We start from the raw sequence: 8,666 nt of genomic DNA, 5'->3' as shown, positions 1-8,666 counted from the left end.
CGACGGCGTGGTGATGATCTTGATGTTCTACCGTCGAAGGGCTTGGCCTAAGCACCTATACAATATTATCGAGGAGGACTATATGGTGGAGGGGGGCACCGCACACGGCTAAGAGATCAATGATCAATTGTTGTTGTGCCTAGAGGTGCCCCCCTGCCCCCGTATATAAAGGATCAAGGGGGAGGGGGCGGCCGGCTAGGAGGAGGCGCGCCAAGGAGGAGTCCTACTCCCACCGGGAGTAGGATTCCCCCCCTTCCAAGTAGTAGGAGTAGGAGTCAAGGAAAGGGGGAAGAGAAGAGAAGGAAGGAGGGGGCGCAGCCCCTCCCCCTAGTACTCCGAAAAATACTTGAATCACTCGGAACCTTTCCGAACTCCGAATATAGTCATACAATATATCGATCTTTACATCTCGACCATTTCGAGACTCCTCATCATGTCCCCGATCTCATACGGGACTCCGAACTCCTTCGGTACATCAAAACTCATAAACTCGTAATATAACTGTCATCAAAACCTTAAGCGTGCGGACCCTACGGGTTTGAGAACAATGTAGACATGACGGTAAAACGTTTTCGGTCAATAACCAATAGTAGAACCTGGATGCTCATATTGGCTCCCACATATTCTACAAAGATCTTTATCGGTCAAAACGCATGACAACATACGTTGTTCCCTTTGTCATTCGTATGTTACTTGCCCGAGATTTGATCGTCGGTATCTCACTACCTAGTTCAATCTCGTTACCGGCAAGTCTCTTTACTCGTTCCATAATACATCATCCCACAACTAACTAATTAGTTGCAATGCTTGCAAGGCTTACAGTGATGTGCATTACCGAGTGTGTTGGGGAATGTTGTAGAAAATAAAAAATTTCTACGCTTTCACTAAGATCAATCTATGAGTTCATCTAGCAATGAGAGAGAGGAGTGCATCTACATACCCTTGTAGATCGCGAGAAGAAGCGTTCAACAGAACGGGGTTGAAGGAGTCGTACTCGTCGTGATCCAAATCACCGGAGATCCTAGCATCGAACGGACGGCACCTCCGCGTTCAACACACGTACGGTTGAGGAAGACGTCTCCTCCTTCTTGATCCAGCAAGCGGGAAGGAGAGGTTGATGAAGATCCAGCAGCACAACGGCGTGGTGGTGGATCCAGCAGCGATCTCGGCAGGGCTTCGCCAAGCTTCTGCGAGAGGGAGAGGTGTAGCAAGGGGAGAGGGAGGCACCAAGAGCATGGGGTCGGCTGCCCTCCCTCCCCCCCTCTTTATATAGGCCCCTTAGGGGGGGCACCGGCCCTAGGAGATGGGATCTCCAAGGGGGGGCGGCGGCCAGGGGGGAAACTTGCCCCCCAAGCCAGGTGGAGGCGCCCCCACCCCTAGGGTTTCCCAACCCTAGGCATAGGGGGGGGGGGCCAAGGGGGGCACACCAGCCCACCAGGGGATGGTTCCCCTCCCACTTCAGCCCATGGGGCCCTCCGGGATAGGTGGCCCCACCCGGTGGACCCCCGGGACCCTTCCGGTGGTCCCGGTACAATACCGGTGACCCGCAAAACTTTCCCGATGGCCGAAACCTGACTTCCTACACTACAACAGGAACCCCCCTTCACCAACGCATTGATGCGTTGTCTTATGTCCCAATAACCGTTGCTAAGGTCAACACCAACGGATTATTATGCGTTGCCGTTGGTGGCGTTGCAAGGGTCTACAACATATATAATTGCGTTCGTAAACGACGTAAAAATGCGTTGGATGGTAGCCACATATATAGTTGTAGACCAACAACACTTCTTATGCGTTGGTAGATAACCTACACAAGATAATTTTATTTTCTATACATAGCATGAATTTTTTATATTGCGAACAATAATTATTAGTTCGATACCGATTGTGCACAGGAGTAGTAATCCATTGAACAGAAATATCTCATATATTAAATTGACTCGGTTGCATTACATGGAACACATTCCAAATAGTACATACATGATTTTCTATACATCGACCATGAAAATGACATTCTACAATGTCTGGTGTCAGCGCCATTCTCCACCTTGCAATCAACTACTTAGCCATGCATCATCCCTTTATCTTGGAAATCTTCCGCAATAAACAACTGACATGAATGCGTAAAGTATCATTATTAAATCAGGTCAATAAAGGAATAAAAACAGAGCAACATATAAAGGTTGAAGGCCATGTGTAAGTTTTAGTCACTACCATCTTCGTCTTCCCACAGTTCATCATCCTGGTCGATAACCTTTCCTATGAACTTCATGTGATCACCTTCTATGACATTGTTACGAGATGAATCATCACCACACTGCCAATCGCTCAATATTCGGTCTGAGTAGCAAAGCGCCAATGCAACAACTGAAATAAACTTAGCGTATACAGATGGAAGCCCACACGTACACTTAAATATTCTGGAGTTCATCCTTTGCTGAAGGAAGGCTATCATTAGTTCAGTTTAATCTGAATGATCACGAAAAATCCTTGTCGTTTCTTATTCCCATAAGAGACTCGATTTAATTGTAACAATGAATAGATCTGAACTAGGCATTCCACTGTTAGGAACTCGTCTAAAACTTTGTTCCCTTGCTCTTTTTTTTCTTCATATTTCGCAAGCGAAACATACATCAGGACCATATATCTAGCATTGTAGACATGCATGTCGTAATGAACATGTTTTTATCTTGGCACAAAAATAAAACTCCCATCCTAAGGTCAAAGTTTATGGTCACGTTAAGGCATCTAGATCGTAATATCCAAAAAAATTGTATACTGCCACTGGGTAATTGCAACTTTAAGATAGACACACACACACACATACACACACACAGCTCTTTTTTTTGTCCGACCATCTAAATAAAGAAGAGTAACTTGTACTAACCTCACAAAATGAAAACTTGAACTAACATAATAATAACTGATTGTGTAACTTACATTTAGGTGTAAGTTTCTTTCAACAAACTTCTGCAGACCGACACAAGTCCCTTTGATAGCACTATCGTTGTACACCAGTATTGTAGGAACATTCCTATCTGGGAAGTTCGAATACAGTCTCTGTAAATTATTTTCACAAATTTGGTTTCTGAGTATTTTGTCGCCAGTTCCTCCAGGCAAGTCTGAAAGCAACCAACAGTCTGGTATCCTGTGATAAGATCCATGGAAGTCTCAGTCAATGAGGAACTCATGATACAATTTCTTTCTAAGTTGCTTTCTGTATAATAAGCAAGTTTCGTAAACAGTTGAACCGGAAATGCAAAATGTTCACGCAATGATTTTGACCTTCAGCTCCATTCACGCAAAATCATTGAGTAGAAAATGGAGCTGAGGAACTCATGAAGCCACTAATCATCAGTACCTGCGTGGACAGCCACTCGCGTTCTGCCAACGCTCTGGCGGTTCCCAGTTTTGGCAGGCCGTCGTCCAGCTGCTGCCGGTCTTGCGTATAGGCACATCCATCTCGGTGGGCACTGGAGCGTCGACCTTGTTTTGGCTGGATAGATGGCTCGGAGATGCCCCTCTAGCCGCCCGGTTCCCCATCCTATTCGACATTGTAGTTGACCCTCGGGTCTCAGTCGAGGCGGCCCTTATTGACATAGGGCGCCTCGCGTTCCGCCGCCCTTTTGGCCCCGCTGAGGTGGCTGCCTGGGATGTCCTCCTCCAGGACATCGCCCTCTTACCTATGGACGTGGCCGACTCTCCGGACGCCATCTCCTGGCGCCTAGATCCCTCCGGTTGCTTCTCCACTAAATCCCTCTACGCGGCTATTGCCCCCTCGTCAGCCCCGGAGCCCTTCGGTCTGATCTGGGACATCCGCCTCCCCCTAAAGATTCGGATCTTTCTTTGGCAATGGATCCGCGGCCGCCTCCCGACCGGCGTTGAGGTTCTTAAGCGCCATGGTCCTGGCGATGGAATGTGCCCCCTGTGTGGCACGGTAGAGGATGCTAATCACATCTTCTTCTCTTGCTACACGGCACAGTTCCTTTGGTCTTGTTTCCGCGAAACGGTTGGGGGACAGTGGTGCAACACCAACTTCTCTGACTTGCTTGCGGAAATTCAAGCCTCCCCCCCTCGCTACAGACATATTAGATGGTTGTGCGTCGGGGTTCTCGCCTGGACGCTGTGGACGGTTCGCAATAAGCTTGTCATTCAGAAGGTGCCCCTTCGGCGTGCTACTGACTCCATCTTTAAAATGTGTGGTTACTTGCAGCTCTGGCGGCCGCTTAGCCGCCCTCAGGACCGGGACGCCATCAACAGACTCCTCACCGACCTCCGTTCGTTGGCCTTCCGCATGGCGCCTCCGCTCCCGCCGCCACCCCCGGAGCCCGACTAGAGGATGTTTCCCTCCTGGCGCGTGTGCCTTTTTGTGTGTGTGTGTGTGTTGGGCTTGTTGAGCTGTGCCCTCAGCCGTAACCCTTGATGCTTGCTTTTGTTTGGACTCTGTGTGCGTGTGGACTTTGTGTGTGTGTGGACCTGTTGGATGTTGGCTTTGGCATTGGCTTTATATATAAAGCGGGGCGTGAGCCTTTTTCGGTAAATCACACACAAAAATAATGAATAACCAAATATACTAAACTAAAAGATCCATTATAAAACTACTTTCTTTGATTGAGAACAACTCATTAGATCCCAAAGAATTCATCATTCCATCAAAGATTAAAATCGCGGGGAAGGTCTAAGCTATCGCAGATCTGAAACCATCATGCGATTTGCTGCCTTCAATTGCGGGAGATCGCGCCGCTATCGCAGGCGATTGCGCCGTTTCTTCCTTATCTGTCACGGCAAAAATCTGGGCCGCGATTCCCTCTCGCCCGCGATTTTAAACTATGCATTCCATACATAAAAAATCAATGGATCAATTACACATTGTTTTCTTGCGGCAAGAAGTACCTTGTCTTGGTTTTCTGTGTACATTAGTTGCATTAATAACTTCCACGATTGTATGGCTGCATCGGCATGAGTAGGCATTAGCATACAAAATATTAATAAGCTATAATTCAACTGAAGTAAACTTGCAGAATCATTCCATTTGATAACAGTTTTTTTGCAGCAAATCCGATGCCAAAACAAATTGGACCAAACAACTCACTCTAATGCTAAGCATCAATAGAATAGAATAAATTACAAGTTCAAGCTCTAGTGTCTACGCCTATCAGAGGGGTTTAAGTGGGCAGATGCAGCTTTGATTTAGGATTGGAGGGAGTCGGTAGTTAGGGATTATGGTAGTTGTCCCATACCTTGGCTGGATGAACAGAGGGACTCAGGATGTGCCGAGTAGGTCCTTTCTCTGGTAGTCCATCCATGTGTCCGATGTCGCACATGGTGACAGTATTACAAGGAGAAGGATAGAGGTACACAAGTAAGTGCTCAGTGTTGCAGCCTCAAAGACAGGACTGAAAAGGGGAGGGAACAAACCATCATCGTTAGGCATTCTCTAACTTACAAAGGATGCCGGTGCAAGCCAGCGCCGGCGGCGTTGGGTCTGGCCGAGTGATCAAGGTAGCACAGACCATCGTCACGATGACTGGCAAAGAATCCGCCATGGCCTGCCACACAAAGAACAAGATAGGGTAAGTGAAGACGGGGTCAGGGGAGAAGTGGCTTACTAAACCGGCAGCGACGGCGGGGCCGAGGTAGCTAAGGTGGAGTAGCACCGCCAAGGCCGAGCTGGCAGCCATGCGTGCGGAGATGTAGTGGGGTAGTAGGGCGACAAAGCAGAGGAGCCGCGGGAGCCGCGCTGGCGACCTGTGGCTGTGGGCCGCGTGTAGGGGCGCGGAGGATGTCGCCATGGAGGAGGGGTCAGAGGAGACCAGCGAGGGGTAGTCGGTCCGGTGAGCGGCGGCGCGGCAGGGCGCCGGAGCTAGCCAGATTTAGAGGCGGAGGCATTGTGGGCACAGAGAAAAAAGGTTTGGCTTCGCTGCGTGGTACTTGACGGAGGAGTTAGAGATAATGTGAAGTTTTTTTCCCTGTAGATAATGTGAAGGTGGGTATGGGAGGTTAGCCTAATGCGAGGTGTGGGGAGGTGGGAGGTTGCCCAAACAACACATAGATTGATTCGTTGGTAGATATGTGTTGTTGTACAGGGGTATTCGTTGTAGTGCTATATATAATTCTTTACCTCCGGACCATTCCGGAACTCCTCGTGACGTCCGGGATCTCATCTGGGACTACGAACAACTTTCGGTTTACTGCATACTCATATCTCTACAAACCTAGCGTCACTGAACCTTAAGTGTGTAGACCCTACGGGTTCGGGAGACACGCAGACATGACCGAGACGCCTCTCCGGTCAATAACCAACAGCGGGATCTGGATACCCATGTTGGCTCTCACATTTTCGGTGTCAAAACCGGCGGATCTTGGGTAGGGGGTCCCGAACTGTGCGTCTAGGCGGATGGTAACAGGAGACAAGGGACACGATGTTTTTACCCAGGTTCGGGCCCTCTCGATGGAGGTAAAACCCTACTCCTGCTTGATATATTGATGATATGGGTAGTACAAGAGTAGATCTACCACGAGATCGGAGTGGCTAAACCCTAGAATCTAGCCTATGGTATGATTGTTGTTCGTCCTACGGACTAAAACTCTCCGGTTTATATAGACACTGGAGAGGGCTAGGGTTACACAGCGTCGGTTACAATGGGAGGAGATCTTCATATCGTATCGCCAAGCTTGCCTTCCACGCCAAGGAAAGTCCCATCCGGACACGGGACGCAGTCTTCAATCTTGTATCTTCATAGTCCAGGAGTCCGGCCAAAGGTCTTAATCCGGCAATCCAGACACCCCCTAATCCAGGACTCCCTCAGTAGCCCCCGAACCAGGCTTCAATGACGACCAGTCCGACGCGCAAGTTGTCTTCGGCATTGCAAGGCGGGTTCTCCCGCAAATTCTCTGTATTTGTCGAATAGTGTCTGGCTTCTAGTGCGTGCTGCCCTCCTCTGCTTCTGTGCCCCATAATGACCATCTTCCACGTGTCAAACGAATGCGAAAAGCCAGGGGATTTTTTGAGTTACCCCCTTGGTTGCGTTAATGAACCGCCCATAAAAGAGACGGGGATATAGATACAATTCACACCATCTTCCCTCCGCGAGATTTCATCAGAGTGCCTTCGACAGAGATCCATTCCACCATGGCCGGTCGGTGCAGCTCCTCCTCTGGCCCCTCCAGCGCTCGGCCCGGAGATTGGGGGCGGTGTTCCGTCCCGCATAGCGAGCTAGTAATGCTTCAGTCCAAGGGGCTTCTCCCCCAGCATATATGGTCCCAGTTCGAGCCGGGATTGCTACCTATAGCGACGGAGAGTAGGCGGAGAGCGTCCCCAATCCCTCTCTAGGAGAGCAGGTATGCCTAGTCCCTTATTTGATGAGAGGACTCGGATTTCCAATTCATCCGTTTCTTCGAGGGTTGCTGGAGTTCTACGGCCTCCAGCTACACAACCTCACGCCCGCCTCCATTCTGCACATTGCGGGCTTTGTGGCCCTCTGTGAGCTGTTCTTGGGCGTTGAGGCCCATTTCGCTCTGTGGAAGAGGTTGTTTTGCCTTGTGCCTCGTTCTCAGGAGGGGTCTATTTATCAAGTGGGTGGAGCCGAACTATGGCGCATCGCCGGGACCGGATATCTATCCGGCACCCCAAAGAGGGTGTCCGAAGACTGGCCCTCGGAATGGTTTTATATAGATGACGTCCCCCTACCGGACCCTGTACGGATCGGCCTCCCCGAGTTCAACAATGCCCCGTTGAAGAAGCGCCTGAGTTGGCGCCCATGGAACCCTCAGAGGGAAGCTGACAGGGACGTCCTGTACCTGATGAGCCGGATAAGGTTGTTGGCTCATTCCGTACTGACCATGATCATGGTCATGGCCATATGCATCACGCGAGGGGTGCAGCCGCTTCAATACAGAGGCCACCCCATGTGGGATTTCAACGGGGAGGATGATGCTACCCGGTGCGGTCGCAAGGGGCCAGATTCGGCCGCCACTTTAACGAGAATCTTATCCGCTTTGTACAAGGGGGAAGAGGAAGAATTCCTCCGCGTCAACCCGGAAGGCGGATTCTATATGTACAATCCTCCTAGTTGGGTGAGCGGACACTTTCACTTGCCTATCCGTTTTCGAAATTCCCGTAGTTGAATACTTAGACTAGTAATGTTTAAACGCAGGAGCTGCGCCAGGCTGTGAAGGATTGAAACATCTCTGCTCCACAACCCGAGGATCCGGAACGGTCCCTCGATCCGGACTCCCAAGAAGATCCGGACTTATGCGTGGAGTTGGTTGATGGAGTATTTCATCAATTGAGCAAGGATAACTCTTTAGTGGCCATCACGGCCGAGTATCCCGGACTACTTCCAGCCTCCAAGGTAACTAAGACCAAAGTCCCAATATTCTCATGTTTTATCTTGCATGCCGTGCACTAACAACGTTTCGCAGGGTAAATCCTTGAGGCAGAAGGCCGAGCCCACGGTGGGCAGCCAACAAGGGCCGCTGAAACTAGGCGGGCCAAAAAGAAGTACGGACCAGATCGAGATTCCGGTGCTACGGTATGGTGTGCGGATTTAACGCCTAGGGTTTATGCCCTTGAGTCCTACTAATGCTCATGATTTTCTTAGAAAGAAGAGAGCCCGCCGGACTATGTCCGCCGGCCAAGGTTCGAGGCCGGGTCCGGAAGCGGA

At 50.0% G+C, this 8,666-nt stretch overlaps 1 long non-coding RNA gene across 5 annotated transcripts; it reads right to left on the bottom strand.

The window, feature by feature from the left end:
- Positions 1-1,908: 1,908 nt before the first annotated feature.
- Positions 1,909-5,960, bottom strand: LOC119326385. 5 transcript variants are annotated; one of them, XR_005157961.1, is made up of 6 exons: positions 5,419-5,958; positions 5,241-5,290; positions 4,894-4,949; positions 2,941-3,148; positions 2,215-2,340; positions 1,909-2,110 (listed from the first exon to the last, which is right to left on the bottom strand). It is a non-coding gene; the product is annotated as an uncharacterized LOC119326385 (long non-coding RNA). The 5 variants fall into 5 exon arrangements; XR_005157960.1 differs by having other exon boundaries at positions 2,215-2,367; positions 5,241-5,960; XR_005157963.1 differs by having other exon boundaries at positions 2,215-2,283; positions 5,241-5,960.
- Positions 5,961-8,666: the final 2,706 nt, after the last annotated feature.

Source organism: Triticum dicoccoides, chromosome 6B (assembly GCF_002162155.2).
Source record: "Triticum dicoccoides isolate Atlit2015 ecotype Zavitan chromosome 6B, WEW_v2.0, whole genome shotgun sequence".
In the NCBI taxonomy this organism is placed as follows: Eukaryota; Viridiplantae; Streptophyta; class Magnoliopsida; order Poales; family Poaceae; genus Triticum; species Triticum dicoccoides.
Note: the sequence above shows the minus strand (reverse complement) of the source record. Positions and strands in the feature narration are given on the sequence as shown.